This window comes from Cucurbita pepo, chromosome 3 (genome assembly GCF_057944985.1).
Source record: "Cucurbita pepo subsp. pepo isolate OVF chromosome 3, ASM5794498v1, whole genome shotgun sequence".
Classification (NCBI taxonomy): Eukaryota; Viridiplantae; Streptophyta; class Magnoliopsida; order Cucurbitales; family Cucurbitaceae; genus Cucurbita; species Cucurbita pepo.
Genome location: NC_141800.1, coordinates 11,823,612 through 11,843,020, shown reverse-complemented (window position 1 = coordinate 11,843,020; position 19,409 = coordinate 11,823,612). Strand labels below are relative to the sequence as shown.

Sequence of the window (19,409 nt, the reverse complement as noted above, 5' to 3'; positions counted from 1 at the left end):
ACACAAGACTCATAAAGCATTTTTAGAGCATAGCATATACGAAAACGTGCCTATCTATTTATATTCAAACATTTAATTAAGACTTACAAATCAATTTTTTTTTTTTGAAAGATTTGAAAATTATCTTCAAATAGTCAAAACTTACACGAGAATAAGTAAAAATAATATATGTATTGATTACTTTGTAGCCCAATGGATAAGGAAACGATTTCATGCTCTCTAAATAGAATAAATAAATGTCTGAAATCATTTTTTTTTTTTCATGTTGGACGGCAATAAAAGATTTCATGCTCCCTAAATAAAATAAGTGGGGTAATAAATTTTAAAATGGTAAATAAGAGTGCAATATTAACTACAAAAAAGACTTACTCTACTTTTAGAGAGTTATCAATATTCTAGAACATTCACAAATCATCAAACCCAACGACCAGTATTCAAATAGGAAGCTGGTAGCTCGCTGATTAGAGAGGATATTCCAGAAAATTCTAACACCAATTCACAACGATTCTGGAGCTCTCAATGTCGCTTTAAGCTTCCCCTATAAAGTCTGAAGTTAGGGCAATAGGAACAAGAATCGAGCAAGGTCGAGCTCACAATCGTAGGCAATAAGCGTTTTGATTTTGGGTCTCCTACTCTCGGATTTTTTTCCAAATTCGAGAGCAATTCTCCACCATTTCTATTCAAATTTGTTCCTACAATTTCTAAACAAGATTAACCACAAGTTCTATTAAGAAATCGATTGCTTAAAGTGCCTAAAAACCATTCCCCCAATCCAATCGGTCATTAAAGAGCTTCAAGGAAAACTCAAAATTCCAACCCAAGGAGACACAAGAATTCGTCGAGCAAAGAAATCCCAATAAGTTTCTGCATCTTCAAGGAATATTTCCATAGAAGACCAGAAAAGAAATAACCTCAGGAACGTTTCCAATTGAAGAAAATCCGTTTCGGGTTCAAATTGGAGCTAAGTGTCGAATTCCTATCTACGACCTCTTTTCCTTCAAATTTAGGATTCTTTTAGCTTTAGAGGATCAAGTTGAGTAACTTTGATGAAGGAATCGAGAGCTGAAACGTCGTAGAACAAGATACCCAAGAGATCGAAAATCGGAGATGTTGGGTAACTTGTAGACCGAGAGTGGTTTCTCAAAATTAAGGTCCCACACTCCAATTCATTCCTCCAAATCAATTCCTTAACCTTGAGGGAAGAATAAGGAAGAAGTTACATGAAGAAATCGAGCCTTGAAAACCCCTAGAATCGGCTACCCATTAAGAAATCCTCTGTTTTTGCTTCGGCAAAAAATCATATTTTGGACGAACTTTGGAAGTGAATATCTTAGGCTATGATCCAGGAGAAGGTATGAAATCAATCCCTAGCTCTTCCTTGTAAGACCATCATTAAGTTTCATGAAGAAATCGAGGGGAGAAACACTGAAAACGGGCTGTGGAGCTCGATTTTCAAATGGCAGTGATACGCATTTCACCGTCTTCTTCCCGTCTGGAGGAAGAAGACGATGACGTGGCCGGTTCAGTTGAACCGACCATGTCAACCCAAAACTCGACCTTCCCCCTTTGTTTTCTCAATATTAATCTCCTTCCAAATTGGTTCTAATGAAAAACTTTATGATTCCAGAAACTACACACAATAAGGAGTTTGTGAAAGGAAATTTGAGGTCATTCGGGTACCGGAATATCAAGAACGAAGGTCCTGAACGTCGACGACGAGGTAAGTAGCCACCTTGAAATTTTTGTTAAGAAATACTTGTAGGAATCGCTTGGATTTCCATATGAACCCTAAAACAAGTTTGAACTAAGGTTATATGAAATAAAAACTCAAAGAACCATGAGTTAAGGACCTGAACCAACCAAATTGCTCGGGATTTAAGTAACATTAAAATAATCCAATAGATGAACTCTGTTGCCAATGAAATTTTAACTCAGAGCATATTATAGCATGTTGAGCTTATATATGAAAATTGGTGGTCATTAGATAAGGATAAGTAGGTAAACCAAGAAATGGTGCAAAATAACCATAATGCCCCTAAGGATATCTACCTACGGTTCATGACCTAAATAACCTTCAAATGCTATGAAACCCTGTAGTAGTTCTAAATTATGATTTTTGATGGTGTGGTGAAGTATGAAAGCCATTGGAACACGTTAAGAATCAAGAATTAGGGGAAAATAACTAAAATGCCCCTAGGACTACTTATGAAAATTCAAGGTCTATATGTGCGCCAAATGATTTGCTACTTCTTATAAGGTCTATTACGAAGGACATGAAGATATTTTTTAGGTTTCAAGTTGATTGCAGCAAGTTTGGAACCTAAACCAAGTTAGGACCCAAAAAAACACCTAAAGAAAACACCACAAGAATCAAGACTCTTCTAGAACCCTCTCCCTAGGAATCTATGACCTTTCAGGACAACTCACCCTATGATGGGTTCACATGGTTACAAGTTCAAGTAACAACTTATGCCTTAAGGAATTATGACCTTAGAAACTTATAAGATTAAGAACCAAGAACAACACCACACAAGCTTTACAACTACCCAAGTAAGAAGAATGCTAGGTACCACTCAAGGACGAGGGACCAAGGTCCCCAAACTCCTAAGCGGTGCTTCCTGAGGTCGAAGAATTCCTCTTCTAGGTGGGATGCCCTGTATCATGTTTCCTTTGCAGGATGTCATATTTGGCCTCATGTTTTCCTCACCTAGAAGAGATGTCGTGCACTAATTTACGGATACCCAAAAGATTTACAGGATGCCATGTTCATGTATGCACCGAGCACATGACCTTTATGGTCTATCATGGGGAGTAGTCTAGGCCACGATGGAACAAGAATAGAGCAAGTTACCTTAGCCAGGAATCAAGAACCTCCTAAGACCTCCCACGGTACAACATGTTCATGACTTAGACTACGCTGCTTGGAACGCATAAAGCCTTGAGCGTAGATATTCAGACTATATCATAGGGAAAGCCCTTGATGCAGGATTAGACTACATCGCTTGGAACGTAAAAAGCCTTGGATGTAGGTTTTCAGACTATGCCGCTTGGAACATATGAAGCCTTGGACATAGGTTAAGTAGACTGTATCGAAGGGCAAGCCCTAAGATGCGGGTTAAGACTACATTGCTTGGAATGCATGAAGCCTTGGACATAGGTTAAGTAGACCATATCGAAGGGCAAGTCCTAAGATGCGGGTTAAGACTACGTTGCTTGGAATGCATGAAGCCTTGGACATAGGATTGTTAGGCGCATGGCTAGTGCTATAAATCCTAGGGGGAGTGTCTCGGAGAACGAACCAAGAACAGAACAAGAACCTAGAAAGTACCAAGAACAAGTGAAAGATCAAGGACTAGAACATGGATCAAGATCCTAGTTCTAAGGACAAGAACCAAGAACAAAGGACCAAGAACCAAGAACCATAGTACTAAGGCCCTTAAAGGAAAACCAAGGTTTTAGAATCCAAGGACAAATGTACTTACAACAAGAACAAGAATAAAGAATGTGGTACCCTAGCATATCAAGGACACAATTAAAGGCCTACAAGTAGGCTACTTACTGAGTCTTTGTACTCATTCCTTATTCTCTATTTTTTTTTTGGGTGATAAGGAGCTGGTTGAGATCGGGAGTGGACTCTAGAGCAGATACCATAGACAAACCTCACCCGTCGTCCTCAACCCTTTTGTTTTAAAATTTTTTGTGACCATTCCTTATTTTGTGTTTTAACCATTATGTCGTACTTTAAATTACTAATGTGCGCACACTATTTTGGTGTAATGTAAATTATATTTTAAATTTTAATTGTTTTAATTCGCGAAAAATTTACCTATGTTTTGGAGTCATCGAGTCAGCCCGATCCTTACAATTTTAGATTCAGGTGCATCATTTCATTCGTCTCCAAATCAAGAATTGTTTCAAAATTTCAAATCAAAAAATTTTGGGAAAGTGTATCTTGCCGACAACAAAACCTTGGAGATTGAAGGAAAGGGAGATGTTTGCATACAAACTCCAGCAGGGAATCAATTGACATTAATGGATGTCAGATATATTCCTGGTCTCAAGAAGAACCAGATCTCTATTGATCAGTTGGATAACACAGGTTATGCAGCTGAGTTTGGAAAGAGTTTATTCGTGAAGGGTGCCATGGTGGTAGCTCGTGGCACAAAATCTTGAACGCTATACGCCACTGTAGGGTGTATAAACATGACTATTGTTGCTGAAAGTGCTTCAAATTCAAGTCTATGACATAATATACTTGGACATATGGGTATTAACGAAATGAAGATGCTGGCTGCGAAATGAGTTTTAGAAGGTCTGAAATTTGTTGATATGAGTCCTTGTGAGAATTGCGCTATGAGCAAACAAAAACGAGTTAGCTTCACAAAGACTGTCAAATAATTGAAGAAAGGTTCCGGGACAACGAAGCAAGTGGAAGTTGAGGTTGAGTTGCAGAATAATTCACAGGGTGATGTTGTTGCAGATACTCAAGAAACTTCTGAAAATGTTGATGAGGAACCAGAAGCGGAGCAAGTGACACCTGAGTAGATGTTGAGAAGATCATCCAAGACTATCAGAGTACCAGATAGATATTCACTTTCATTATACTATCGGTTGGTTACTATGAAGGGGAACCAGAGCCCTTTGATGAGATCCTATAGTTGGAGGATTCAACCAAGTGGGAGCAAGCCATGAATAATGGGATGTCTTATTTTTATTCCTCCGTTGTAGTTGCTTTATTTCTCAAGACTATGAAGAGGAGAAATGGAACATGGCTGTTTGATTGCTTATGGTGTTAGCATGCTGATTTTTGGACGCTTAATGGTCTCGAGCGATCCTTTTGAAGTTCAGGTACTTTTCTTGTTTTTATTCCTGTATTGCACCTTGTAGTTACTCTATTTCTCAGGACTTCGAATAGGAGAAATGGAATGTAATTGTTTGATTGCTCATTGTGCCAACATGCTTATTTTTTAACGCTTAATGGTCTTGAGCGATCCTTTTGAAGTTTAGGTACTTTTCTTGTTTTTATTGATGTGTTGCACCTTTTAGTTGCATGCTTCTGATTTAGTGTTACAACAAATGAAGTAGAAACATTTTTTATTTTCATGTATGTAAGGTCTAGTGGGGCTCAACTGCAGGAGGCTTTATTCCCATCATCGTATTAAGTTATCTCATCATCATGCATCTTACATCATCATATTAAGTCATTTCATCATCATCATGTCATCATATCATGTCATCGTCATGTCATCATCTCAAATCATCATATGCATCATCACATCATCATATAACAACATCACACCATCATATAGCATCATCACATCATCATATAACACCATACATCATCACATAATCTCGTCACATCATCATACAAAATCATTACATCATCACATAACATAAAGCATAAATGACACGTGCAAGGTCCACTAGGCATGTGTCATCAGTCATAAGGCAAGTCTTCGGACTGAGACGATAGCAAGACCACTTACTTGGTTAGCCGTTCTCCCTAAATACGAATGCTTGATTACGTCTCTTGAAGTTGGCCCAAGTGACGTCTATGTGCGCCTATTAGAAAAATCATCTAATTTCCTTAGTAATTCTAATTTCTTAGCGAAACTTAAAATTTGAAATCGGGCCTTATATTGATGTAAGGAACGGTGTGAAAATGAGTCAAGCCCGACAAAGCTGAAGGGAGTCGTTGGTTGCAGGCACGACATGTGTGTCAAGGGGAGGAGCTGGTGGATCATTCTTCTCCCCCACAACTTCTTCGTGATTTCAAACTCGCTGACGTCGTTTCCATCGCCATTTTCCTTTCTCCTCCATTCCCTGTGAGTCCTGCTTGGCTTGTCTCACGCTCCTACGGTGTTGTAACGTCTCAGACGTACCTACAATACAGATATATTTAGTTACAAATACAACGAGGCCAAGTTAGTTGCGAGTGACATATGTATTTGGAATCACTGGGTGTGAAGCACACTTGGCATCGATCTCTTAGGAAAAAGAAGGAAAATAGTTGGTCTTCTTTTTGCTGCTCTCTTTGCAAGTCACTTTCTGTCTGTGCACGTATTTTCTAGAAGGGAAATGATTAAGTAGGGCATTTGGCAAGAGACCCTCCAATCCACCCCTTTTCGTGTCCCAGCGTCCTTTCTGGCATACTGGGTCAAACACAACTTACCACTCTAACAAAGGTTTTGGAATTTTGATCCTATTCTCTTTTAGGCCATTTTGAAGATCATGTTCTTCATGTTTGGAATATATAACATTGTAACACTTGGACGTTTCCTTTTTCTTTGATTTCTATAGATATTAGACGATGATAGACTTGCTGCACCAGGAGAGATAATTAGACCAAATGACGTTTTTGTCAAATCTCCCATCATAACCAAAGGATGCCCTTACCAGGAATACCAGATAGGTCGGTTGAAGTCCTTTATATCTTTGACGTCTCATTGATGCTATTAGTTCTTACTCTATTTTTCAACGGGCACACATAGGCGACAAATATTTAAAGAAGGAGAGCCTACGTTTATGTATCAAATTCTTAATTTGCCAAACCCGTAGACCAGAGGTGGGTAATATTTATTTAGGGTCACCTTAGTAACAATATTCTCATTATGAACCTTTCCCTCCTTTAAATAACTTAAATGCTTGTTTTCTCAACTTTTCAAAAGGGCGTATGAGGCACCAATAAGGACATATGGGTTATTGTCATCATTTGAACCTCACCTCTTCTATTTCCTTCTACTTTTCAAGGGAGAAATATCTTTATACAATTACTTTGTTTCAAAAATCTACTTGGCTTTTATGTTGACTAGAGGAGAGGAGAGGAGATTCGGTTTTATCTGATCCCCTAAATTTTGAGGTTAAGGCCGGGGCCCTTACCTAGTCCTTCAACAAGCCTATCTTTGCCACTCTTATCTACTCGTTCCTCTTATCTTGTTTATGTCTCGACTTCTCTTCGATACTCACTTTTTCTAGTGTGTTAGATGATACTCCTCTTTGGTCGCATCATAGCACTCGTCTAGGTCCTCACGTGGCCGGATGGGTGTCACTTGAGGGTCGTCGCTTCTCTTGTCGCGACGTGGGGGTCACAACTTAGTCTTTTTATAGTTGGGTTGTGACATTCTCCCCCATTTAAATTAGTGAACGTCCTCGATGATTTACTTGGGGGCACAACCACTCCATGGATTGTGACACTCTCCCCCACTTAATTTCGACATCGTCCTCGATGACGATCCAACTTTGGACTGGCTGTTAACGGACCCACTGGAAATACGTGCTTCAAACTAAATATGGAAACTACACAGTACTTAAGAGCTCTCCCACTAGCGGTCCTTCCCTCGGTCTCTGAGACTAGCAACATAAGCATGGCAAAACAACTACACTATGGTTGTGGGCTACCCTTTTGGGCCTCCCTTGGCCTTCCGTGGACTTGAACCGGGACTCACCAGACAGACTAACTAGCTTCTGCATATCGTCGCCTAGGCTAGGGGGAGCATGCCCCAAACTTTGGCCACTCTCGCCACCCTCGTCATATTCTTTGAGCCCCACACCATGGTGTACCAGCCGTTGCGAGGGGAGCAACCGGTGCTACAGCAGTCGGTCTACCAGCAACCGAGGATCTGATTGGGCATTGCGCAATACCATTTGCTGGCGGAGGATCCAAGGCCCCAATCATTGGAAGAACAACCGATGTCGATTCACGCAGCAGCGACGTGGAAGATTGCGGCGGCAATCCCGAAGCTGATGTAAGCACCAGATTTTCTACATCCAAAGAGTTAATAAGCAAACATATATGCATATGATCATTCTCCAAATTTGTACTGCTATTACCCAAATGAAAGGTGCACAAATCAGGGGCATTGTGCGTCGGCTGCAAGGTTGGGGAAGAACTGGGTGTGGCTTTCTTGAACGGAAAAATATTCTCATCAAATATGGCGTCTCTAGAAATATAGACACGACCAGAATTGGTGTCAAGACACTTATACCCTTTATGTAAAGAACTGTAGCCTAAAAATACACATTCCTTGGATCGAAAAGTGAGCTTTTGTTTGTTTTGAGGGTGAAGATGAGACCAACAAGCACACCCAAAAACTTTTAATAAGGAGTAATTTGGTGAGGTATGAAAAAGACGCTCTAAGGGGCATTTGTTATCAATGAAACGAGTAGGAAGACGATTGATGAGATATGTGGTTGTAAGAAACGCGTCATCCCAAAATTTAATAGGTCCATCAACATGAGGTAGAAGGGCTAGGCAAGTTTCAACAATATGATGGTGCTTGCGTTCAGCAGATCCATTTTATTGATGCGTGTGAGGGCATGAAACACGATGAGCAATTCCAAGGGAACAAAAGAATGTGTTGTGAATTTTCTGATATTCCCTACCCCAATTAGACTAGACACACGTGATTTTAATATACTGGAAGTGCTCAACATGAGCTTGGAACTGCAGAAGTATACGAGGAGCTTTTGTACGATCATGCATCAAATAGATCCACAAAAATTTACTGAAATCATCAATAAAACTGATATAATATTTAAAGTCCCACAACAGATGGAGGTGCAGGACCCCAAACATCTGAAATAATCAGTTCTAAAGTTGACGAAGACCTATGAAAAGAACTAGTTTATGATAACTAATGACTTTTTGCTAACTGACACGCATTACAAACTGGCAAAGGTGGCTCACTACCTCACGAAATATTATTGAGACGCAAAATTGACTTTACTACTTGAGATGAAGGATGTTGAAGACATGCATGCCATTGGGCGTGAGTAGTAAATCTGCTCACTAAGGCGTGCTTGAGATCATTGACATCAGATGGCTTAATAGGATAGAGACCAGACTCACACCTCCCGTTTAGAAGACTTTTTCTCGATCGTCGATACTTAATAGAAAAATGCCAAGGATGGTATTAAAAGAATACGTCATTATCATGAGAAAATTTATCAACGGAAAGAAGATCTTTGGAAATTTCAGGCACATGCAAAATATTACGCAATACAAAAGGACGAGCAGCAGTATTAATTGAAGAATGACCAGTATGCAAAATACGCTAACATGCTCCATTGTCGACTTCAACTTGTTCACCTCCATGATAGCGTTCACGCACAGCGAGATGATCCAGGTCACTGGTGATATGATCAGTAGTGCTTGTGTCGTTGTACCAATTTGGATCAATCTTGTAAGAGAAAGTAGCCGTCAGTGCCGCATAAGGAGGTTCATCTAGATAGGACTCATCCATTTATACCAGTAGCGAACGACAGTATGCCCCACTTTGTCGCAGATCTGGCAGGAAGGATGAGCAGAAGGGTCACGGCGATCATTAGTGGGATGAGAGGGCATGCCACCTCGAGAATGGCCACGACCACGATCCCTACGCCCACAATTCATCTTCTAACCACCACGATCGGCATAGTTGACCGAAGATCCAAGATTCAACTACAGTTCAGCCTGATGTTGTAGTTGCCGAGCTTCAAACGCCATTGGATGTGCAAACACATAATCAAGTATGAGGGCTTTCACTCTTGGTATTCATCGAGGTGACGAAGGGATTATAGTCAGGGCCAAGACCAGCGAGGAGATATGCGATCACGTCATCATCCCGCAAGGTAGAGTCGGCGACGGCCAACTCGGTGGCCATCCCTTTGATCTTGCAAAAATAATCTGCAGCAGACAAATCACATTTCTTGGACGTGGCGAGCTCAACACGAATCTGAACAGTGCGAGCACAAGTTGACGATGAAAACATCCGCTGAAGGGTATTCCACGCCTCCTTGGACGTAGTAACGGCAACAACATCGCGAAGAATTTCCTCAGACATGGAGGAGAGAAGGCTGCTAAGGACCATGATCACCGCGCCTAACCCTTGGATCACCAACCACATGACCCCGACCTTCAACCATGTCGGACGACGAAAGGAAGATAGTGAGAAAACGAGAAAGATAGAGAGAAAATCGACGAAGCTTCGACGAAACCAAACCTTACAAAATCGACGTCGAAACTTCTGAATGAATGTCTACCTCTTCCTCGAAAAAATTCACAAGCTCGATCGCCTTCTATTTCACCGATTCTAGTGCTTGTTCATCACCTCCACAATCATTCAATCTTTGCTCTTGTACCAGCAAACTGGTTTGTAATTCATCGATAGTTAAGATGTCTAAGTTATTAAACTGTTCAATCGAACATAGAACGTAGTCAAACCTTAAGGTCATTGATCTCAAGATTTTTTAAATGATCACCACTTGTTTATGTTTTTAACATGAATTTTCATCTTTTTTGCAATAGTGAGTGTTCGAACAAAATATGCATCAACACTCTTCTTTCATTCGTAAGAGATATCAAATAGCGTACAAGACAAAAAATGGTTAGGGTTGGGTTTTAAAACATATATCTATTTATTTTCAAACATTTAATTAAGATTTACAACTCAATTTGAATATACAATTTGAAAAATTATCTTCCAAATAGTTAAAAATTATTATAGAATAAAAAATGTAATTAAATAAAAATAATATATGTATGGATGATTCTGTGGCCCAATGGATAAGGCGCCGGTCTACAAAACCATAGATTTTAGGTTTGATCCCTAGCAGAGTTGGTACATGACCCATAAAACTGGTGGACTATCTATTTATATTCAAACATTTAATTAAGATTTTTTTTTGGAAAGATTTGAAAATTATCTTCCAAATAGTTAAAAATTACTCGAGAGTAAGTAAAAATATTGTATGTATTGATGACTCTGTGGCCCAATGGATAAGGCGCTGGTCTACGAAACCAGAGATTCTGGGTTCGATCCCCAGCAGAGTCGACACAAGACTTATAAAGCATTTTTAGAGCATAGCATATACGAAAACGTGCCTATCTATTTATATTCAAACATTTAATTAAGACTTACAAATCAATTTTTTTTCAAAGATTTGAAAATTATCTTCAAATGGTCAAAACTTACACGAGAATAAGTAAAAATAATATATGTATTGATTACTTAGTAGCCCAATGGATACGGTGCTGGTTATGAAGCCAGAGATCCTAGGTTTGATCCCAGGCAGAGTGAGTATATGAAGCCAGAGATCCTAGATTTTGGGTCTCCTACTCTCGGATTTTTTTCCAAATTCGAGAGCAATTCTGCCACAAGTTCTATCAAGAAATCGATTGCTTCAAGAAATCGATTGCTTAAAGTGCCTAAAAACCATTCCCCCAATCCAATCTGTCATTAAAGAGCTTCAAGGAAAACTCAAAATTCCAACCCAAGGATACACAAGAATTCGTCGAGCAAAGACGATCCCAATAAGTTTCTGCATCTTCAAGGAATATTTCCATAGAAGACCAGAAAAGAAATAACCTCAGGAACGTTCCCAATTGAAGAAAATCCGTTTCGGGTTCAAATTGGAGCTAAGTGTCGAATTCCTATCTACGACCTCTTTTCCTTCAAATTTAGGATTCTTTTAGCTTTAGAGGATCAAGTTGAGTAACTTTGATGAAGGAATCGAGAGCTGAAACGTCGTAGAACAAGATACCCAAGAGATCGAAAATCGGAGGTGTTGGGTAACTTGTAGACCGAGAGTGGTTTCTCAAAATTAAGGTCCCACACTCCAATTCATTCCTCCAAATCAATTCCTTAACCTTGAGGGAAGAATAAGGAAGAAGTTACATGAAGAAATCGAGCCTTGAAAACCCCTAGAATCGGCTACCCATTAAGAAATCCTCTGTTTTTGCTCCGGCAAAAAATCATATTTTGGACGAACTTTGGAAGTGAATATCTTAGGCTATGATCCAGGAGAAGGTATGAAATCAATCCCTAGCTCTTCCTTGTAAGACCATCATTAAGTTTCATGAAGAAATCGAGGGGAGAAACACTGAAAACGGGCTGTGGAGCTCGATTTTCAAATGGCAGTGATACGCATTTCACCGTCTTCTTCCCGTCTGGAGGAAGAAGACGATGACGTGGCTGGTTCAGTTGAACCGACCATGTCAACCCAAAACTCGACCTTCCCTTTGTTTTCTCAATATTAATCTCCTTCCAAATTGGTTCTCATGAAAAACTTTATGATTCCAGAAACTACACACAATAAGGAGTTTGTGAAAGGAAATTTGAGGTCATTCGGGTACCGGAAGATCAAGAACGAAGGTCCTGAACGTCGACGACGAGGTAAGTAGCCACCTTGAAATTTTTGTTAAGAAATACTTGTAGGAATCGCTTGGATTTCCATATGAACCCTAAAACAAGTTTGAACTAAGGTTATATGAAAGAAAAACTCAAAGAACCATGAGTTAAGGACCTGAACCGACCAAATTGCTCGGGATTTAGGTAACATTAAAATAATCCAATAGATGAACTCTGTTGCCAATGAAATTTTAACTCAGAGCATATTATAGCATGTTGAGCTTATATATGAAAATTGGTGGTCATTAGATAATGATAAGTAGGTAAACCAAGAAATGGTGCAAAATAACCATAATGCCCCTAAGGATATCTACCTACGGTTCATGACCTAAATAACCTTCAAATGCTATGAAACCCTGTAGTAGTTCTAAATTATGATTTTTGATGGTGTGGTGAAGTTTGAAAGTCATTGGAACACGTTAAGAACCAAGAATTAGGGGAAAATAACTAAAATGCCCCTAGGACTACTTATGAAAATTCAAGGTCTATATGTGCGCCAAATGATTTGCTACTTCTTATAAGGTCTATTATGAAGGACATGAAGATATTTTTTAGGTTTCAAGTTGATTGCAGCAAGTTTGGAACCTAAACCAAGTTAGGACCCAAAAAAACACCTAAAGAAAACACCACAAGAATCAAGACTCTTCTAAAACCCTCTCCCTAGGAATCTATGACCTTTCAGGACAACTCACCCTATGATGGGTTCATATGGTTACAAGTTCAAGTAACAACTTATACCTTAAGGAATTATGACCTTAGAAACTTATAAGATTAAGAACCAAGGACCACACCATACAAGCTTTACAACTACCCAAGTAAGAAGAATGCTAGGTACCACTCAAGGACGAGGGACCAAGGTCCCCAAACTCCTAAGCGGTGCTTCCTGAGGCCGAAGAATTCCTCTTCTAGGTGGGATGCCCTGTATCATGTTTCCTTTGCAGGATGTCATATTTGACCTCATGTTTTCCTCACCTAGAAGAGATGTTGTGCACTAATTTACGGATACCCAAAAGATTTACAGGATGCCATGTTCATGTATGCACCGAGCACGTGACCTTTATGGTCTATCATGGGGAGTAGTCTAGGCCACGATGGAACAAGAATAGAGCAAGTTACCTTAGCCACGAATCAAGAACCTCCTAAGACCTCCCACGGTACAACATGTTCATGACTTAGACTACACTGCTTGGAACGCATAAAGCCTTGAGCGTAGATATTCAGACTATATCATAGGGAAAGCCCTTGATGCAGGATTAGACTACATCGCTTGGAACGTAAAAAGCCTTGGATGTAGGTTTTCAGACTATGCCGCTTGGAACATATGAAGCCTTGGACATAGGTTAAGTAGACTGTATCGAAGGGCAAGCCCTAAGATGCGGGTTAAGACTACGTTGTTTGGAATGCATGAAGCCTTGGACATAGGTTAAGTAGACCATATCGAAGTGCAAGCCCTAAGATGCGGGTTAAGACTACGTTGCTTGGAATGCATGAAGCCTTGGACACAGGATTGTTAGGCGCATGGCTAGTGCTGTAAATCCTAGGGGGAGTGTCTCGGAGAACGAACCAAGAACAGAACAAGAACCTAGAAAGTACCAAGAACAAGTGAAAGATCAAGGACTAGAACATGGATCAAGATCCTAGTTCTAAGGACAAGAACCAAGAACAAAGGACCAAGAACCAAGAACCAAGAACCAAGAACCAAGAACCAAGAACCAAGAACCAAGAACCATAGTACTAAGGCCCTTAAAGGAAAACCAAGGTTTTAGAATCCAAGGACAAATGTACTTACAACAAGAACAAGAATAAAGAATGTGGTACCCTAGCATATCAAGGACACAATTAAAGGCCTACAAGTAGGCTACTTACTGAGTCTTTGTACTCATTCCTTATTCTCTATTTTTTTTTTTGGGTGATAAGGAGCTGGTTGAGATCGGGAGTGGACTCTAGAGCAGATACCATAGATAAACCTCACCCGTCGTCCTCAACCCTTTTGTTTTAAAATTTTTTGTGTCCATTCCTTATTTTGTGTTTTAACCATTATGTCGTACTTTAAATTACTAATGTGCGCACACTATTTTGGTGTAATGTAAATTATATTTTAAATTTTAATTGTTTTAATTCGCGAAAAATTTACCTATGTTTTGGAGTCATCGAGTCAGCCCGATCCTTACAATTTTGGATTCAGGTGCATCATTTCATTCGTCTCCAAATCAAGAATTGTTTCAAAATTTCAAATAAAAATTTTTTGGGAAAGTGTATCTTGCCGACAACAAAACCTTGGAGATTGAAGGAAAGGGAGATGTTTGCATACAAACTCCAGCAGGGAATCAATTGACATTAATGGATGTCAGATATATTCCTGGTCTCAAGAAGAACTAGATCTCTATTGATCAGTTGGATAACACAGGTTATGTAGCTGAGTTTGGAAAGAGTTTATTCGTGAAGGGTGCCATGGTGGTAGCTCGTGGCACAAAATCTTGAACGCTATACGCCACTGTAGGGTGTATAAACATGACTATTGTTGCTGAAAGTGCTTCAAATTCAAGTCTATGACATAATATACTTGGACATATGGGTATTAACGAAATGAAGATGCTGGCTGCGAAATGAGTTTTAGAAGGTCTGAAATTTGTTGATATGAGTCCTTGTGAGAATTGCGCTATGAGCGAACAAAAACGAGGTAGCTTCACAAAGACTGTCAAATAATTGAAGAAAGGTTCCGGGACAACGAAGCAAGTGGAAGTTGAGGTTGAGTTGCAGAATAATTCACAGGGTGATGTTGTTGCGGACGCTTAATGATCTTGAGCGATCCTTTTGAAGTTCAGGTACTTTTCTTGTTTTTATTTCTACGTTGCACCATGTAGTTGCTCTATTTCTCAGGACTATGAGTAGGAGAAATGAAACGTGATTGTTTGATTGCTTATTATGTTAGCATGCTGATTTTTGGACGCTTAATGGTCTCGAGCGATCCTTTTGAAGTTCAGGTACTTTTCTTGTTTTTATTCCTGTATTGCACCTTGTAGTTACTCTATTTCTCAGGACTTCGAATAGGAGAAATGGAATGTAATTGTTTGATTGCTCATTGTGCCAACATGCTTATTTTTTAACGCTTAATGGTCTTGAGCGATCCTTTTGAAGTTTAGGTACTTTTCTTGTTTTTATTGATGTGTTGCACCTTTTAGTTGCATGCTTCTGATTCAGTGCTACAACAAATGAAGTAGAAACATTTTTTATTTTCATGTATGTAAGGTCTAGTGGGGCTCAACTGCAGGAAGCTTTATTTCCATCATCGTATTAAGTTATCTCATCATCATGCATCTTACATCATCATATTAAGTCATTTCATCATCATCATGTCATCATATCATGTCATCGTCATGTCATCATCTCAAATCATCATATGCATCATCACATCATCATATAACAACATCACACCATCATATAGCATCATCACATCATCATATAACACCATACATCATCACATAATCTCGTCACATCATCATAAAAAATCATTACATCATCACATAACATAAAGCATAAATGGCACGTGCAAGGTCCACTAGGCATGTGTCATCAGTCATAAGGCAAGTCTTCGGACTGAGACGATAGCAAGACCACTTACTTGGTTAGCCGTTCTCCCTAAATACGAATGCTTGATTACGTCTCTTGAAGTTGGCCCAAGTGACCTCTATGTGCGCCTATTAGAAAAATCATCTAATTTCCTGAGTAATTCTAATTTCTTAGCGAAACTTAAAATTTGAAATCGGGCCTTATATTGATGTAAGGAACGGTGTGAAAATGAGTCAATCCCGACAAAGCTGAAGGGAGTCGTTGGTTGCAGGCACGACATGTGTGTCAAGGGGAGGAATTGGTGGATCATTCTTCTCTCCCACAACTTCTTCGTGATTTCAAACTCGCTGACGTCGTTTCCATCGCCATTTTCCTTTCTCCTCCATTCCCTGTGAGTCCTGCTTGGCTTGTCTCACGCTCCTACGGTGTTGTAACGTCTCAGACGTACCTACAACACAGATATATTTAGTTACAAATACAACGAGGCCAAGTTAGTTGCGAGTGACATATGTATTTGGAATCACTGGGTGTGAAGCACACTTGGCATCGATCTCTTAGGAAAAAGAAGGAAAATAGTTGGTCTTCTTTTTGCTGCTCTCTTTGCGAGTCACTTTCTGTCTGTGCACGTATTTTCTAGAAGGGAAATGATTAAGTAGGGCATTTGGCAAGAGACCCCAATCCAACCCTTTTCGTGTCCCAGCGTCCTTTCTTGCATACTGGGTCAAACACAACTTACCACTCTAACAAAGGTTTTGGAATTTTGATCCTATTCTCTTTTAGGCCATTTTGAATATCATGTTCTTCATGTTTGGAATATATAACATTGTAACACTTGGACGTTTCCTTTTTCTTTGATTTCTATAGATATTAGACGATGATAGACTTGCTGCACCAGGAGAGATAATTAGACCAAATAATGTTTTTGTCAAATCTCCCATCATAACCAAAGGATGCCCTTACCAAGAATACTAGATAGGTCGGTTGAAGTCCTTTGATATCTTTGACGTCTCATTGATGCTATTAGTTCTTACTCTATTTTTCAACGGGCACACATAGGCGACAAATATTTAAAGAAGGAGAGCCTACGTTTATGTCTCAAATTCTTAATTCGCCAAACCCGTAGACCAGAGGTGGGTAATATTTATCTAGGGTCACCTTAGTAACAATATTCTCATTATGGAACCTTTCCCTCGTTTAAATAACTTAAATGCTTGTTTTCTCAACTTTTCAAAAGGGCGTATGAGGCACCAATAAGGACATATGGGTTATTGTCATCATCTGAACCTCACCTCTTCTATCTCCTTCTACTTTTCAAGGGAGAAATATCTTTATACAATTACTTTGTTTCAAAAATCTACTTGGCTTTTATGTTGACTAGAGGAGAGGAGAGGAGATTGGGTTTTATCTGATCCCCTAAATTTTGAGGTTAAGGCCGGGGGCCTTATCTGGTCCTTCAACAAGCCTATCTCTGCCACTCTTATCTACTCGTTCCTCTTATCTTGTTTATGTCTCGACTTCTCTTCAATACTCACTTTTTCTAGTGTGTTAGATGATACTCCTCTTTGGTCGCATCATAGCACTCGTCTAGGTCCTCACGTGGCCGGATCGGTGTCACTTGAGGGTCGTCGCTTCTCTTGTCGCGACGTGGGGGTCACAACTTAGTCTTTTTATAGTTGGGTTGTGACATTCTCCCCCATTTAAATTAGTCATCGTCCTCGATGATTTACTTGGGGACACAACCACTCCATGGATTGTGACACTCTCCCCCACTTAATTTCGATATCGTCCTCGATGACGATCCAACTTTGGACTGGTTGTTAACGGACCCACTGGAAATACGTTCTTCAAACTAAATATGGAAACTACACACTACTTAAGAGCTCTCCCACTAGCGGTCCTTCCCTCGGTCTCTGAGACTAGCAACATAAGCATGGCAAAACAACTACACTATGGTTGTGGGCTACCCTTTTGGGCCTCCCTTGCCCTTCCGTGGACTTGAACCGGGACTCACCAGACAGACTAACTAGCTTCTGCATATCGTCGCCTAGGCTAGGGGGAGCATGCCCCAAACTTTGGCCACTCTCGCCACACTCGTCATATTCTTTGAGTCCCATACCATGGTGTACCAGCCGTTGCGAGGGGAGCAACCGGTGCTACAGCAGTCGGTCTACCAGCAACCGAGGATCTGATTGGGCATTGCGCAATACCATTTGCTGGCGGAGAATCCGAGGCCCCAATCATTGGAAGAACAACCGATGTCGATTCATGCAGCAGCGACGTGGAAGATTGCGGCGGCAATCCCGAAGCTGATGTAAGCACCAGATTTTCTACATCCAAAGAGTTAATAAGCACACATATATGCATATGATCATTCTCCAAATTTGTACTGCTGTTACCCAAATGAAAGGTGCACAAATCAGGGGCATTGTGCGTCGGCTGCAAGGTTGGGGAAGAACTGGGTGTGGCTTTCTTGAACGGAAAAATATTCTCATCAAATATGACGTCTCTAGAAATATAGACACGACCAGAATTGGTGTCAAGACACTTATACCCTTTATGTAAAGAACTGTAGCCTAAAAAGACACATTCCTTGGATCGAAAAGTGTGCTTTTGTTTGTTTTGAGGGTGAAGATGAGACCAACAAGCACACCCAAAAACTTTTAATAAGGAGTAATTTGGTGAGGTATGAAAAAGACGCTCTAAGGGGCATTTGTTATCAATGAAACGAGTAGGAAGACGATTGATGAGATATGTGGTTGTAAGAAACGCGTCATCCCAAAATTTAATAGGTCCATCAACATGAGCTAGAAGGGCTAGGCAAGTTTCAACAATATGACGGTGCTTGCGTTCAGCAGAACCATTTTATTGATGCATGTGAGGGCACGAAACACGATGAGCAATTCCAAGGGAACAAAAGAATGTGTTGTGAATTTTCTGATATTCCCTGCCCCAATTAGACTAAGACACACTTGATTTTAATATACTGGAAGTGCTCAACATGATCTTGGAACTGCAGAAGTATACGAGGAGCTTTTGTACGATCATGCATCAAATAGATCCACAAAAATTTACTGAAATCATCAATGAAACTGATATAATATTTAAAGTCCCACAACAGATGGAGGTGCAGGACCCCAAACATCTCAAATAATCAGTTCTAAAGTTGACGAAGACCTGTGAAAAGAACTAGTTTATGATAACTGATGACTTTTTGCTAACTGACACGCATTACAAACTGGCAAAGGTGACTCACTATCTCACGAAATATTATTGAGACGCAAAATTGACTTTACTACTTGAGATGAAGGATGTTGAAGACATGCATGCCATTGGGCGTGAGTAGTAAATCTGCTCACTAAGGCGTGCTTGAGATCATTGACATCAGATGGCTTAATAGGATAGAGACCAGACTCACACCTCCCGTTTAGAAGACTTTTTCTCGATCGTCGATACTTAATAGAAAAATGTCAATGATGGTATTAAAAGAATACGTCATTATCACGAGAAAATTTATCAACGGAAAGAAGATCTTTGAAAATTTCAAGCACATGCAAAATATTACGCAATACAAAAGGACGAGCAGCAGTATTAATTGAAGAATGACCAGTATGCAAAATACGCAAACATGCTCCATTGTCGACTTCAACTTGTTCACCTCCATAATAGCGTTCA

General features: G+C 39.9%; 1 non-coding gene and 1 pseudogene across 1 annotated transcript; one reads left to right on the top strand and one right to left on the bottom strand.

Annotated features, from left to right (window-relative positions):
* Window positions 1-9,523: 9,523 nt before the first annotated feature.
* On the bottom strand, window positions 9,524-9,612 carry LOC147793242 (small nucleolar RNA Z247; annotated as a pseudogene).
* Window positions 9,613-10,738: 1,126 nt separating this feature from the next.
* TRNAR-ACG (transfer RNA arginine (anticodon ACG)) lies at window positions 10,739-10,811 on the top strand. The gene has a single exon. It is a non-coding gene; the product is annotated as a tRNA-Arg (tRNA).
* Window positions 10,812-19,409: the final 8,598 nt, after the last annotated feature.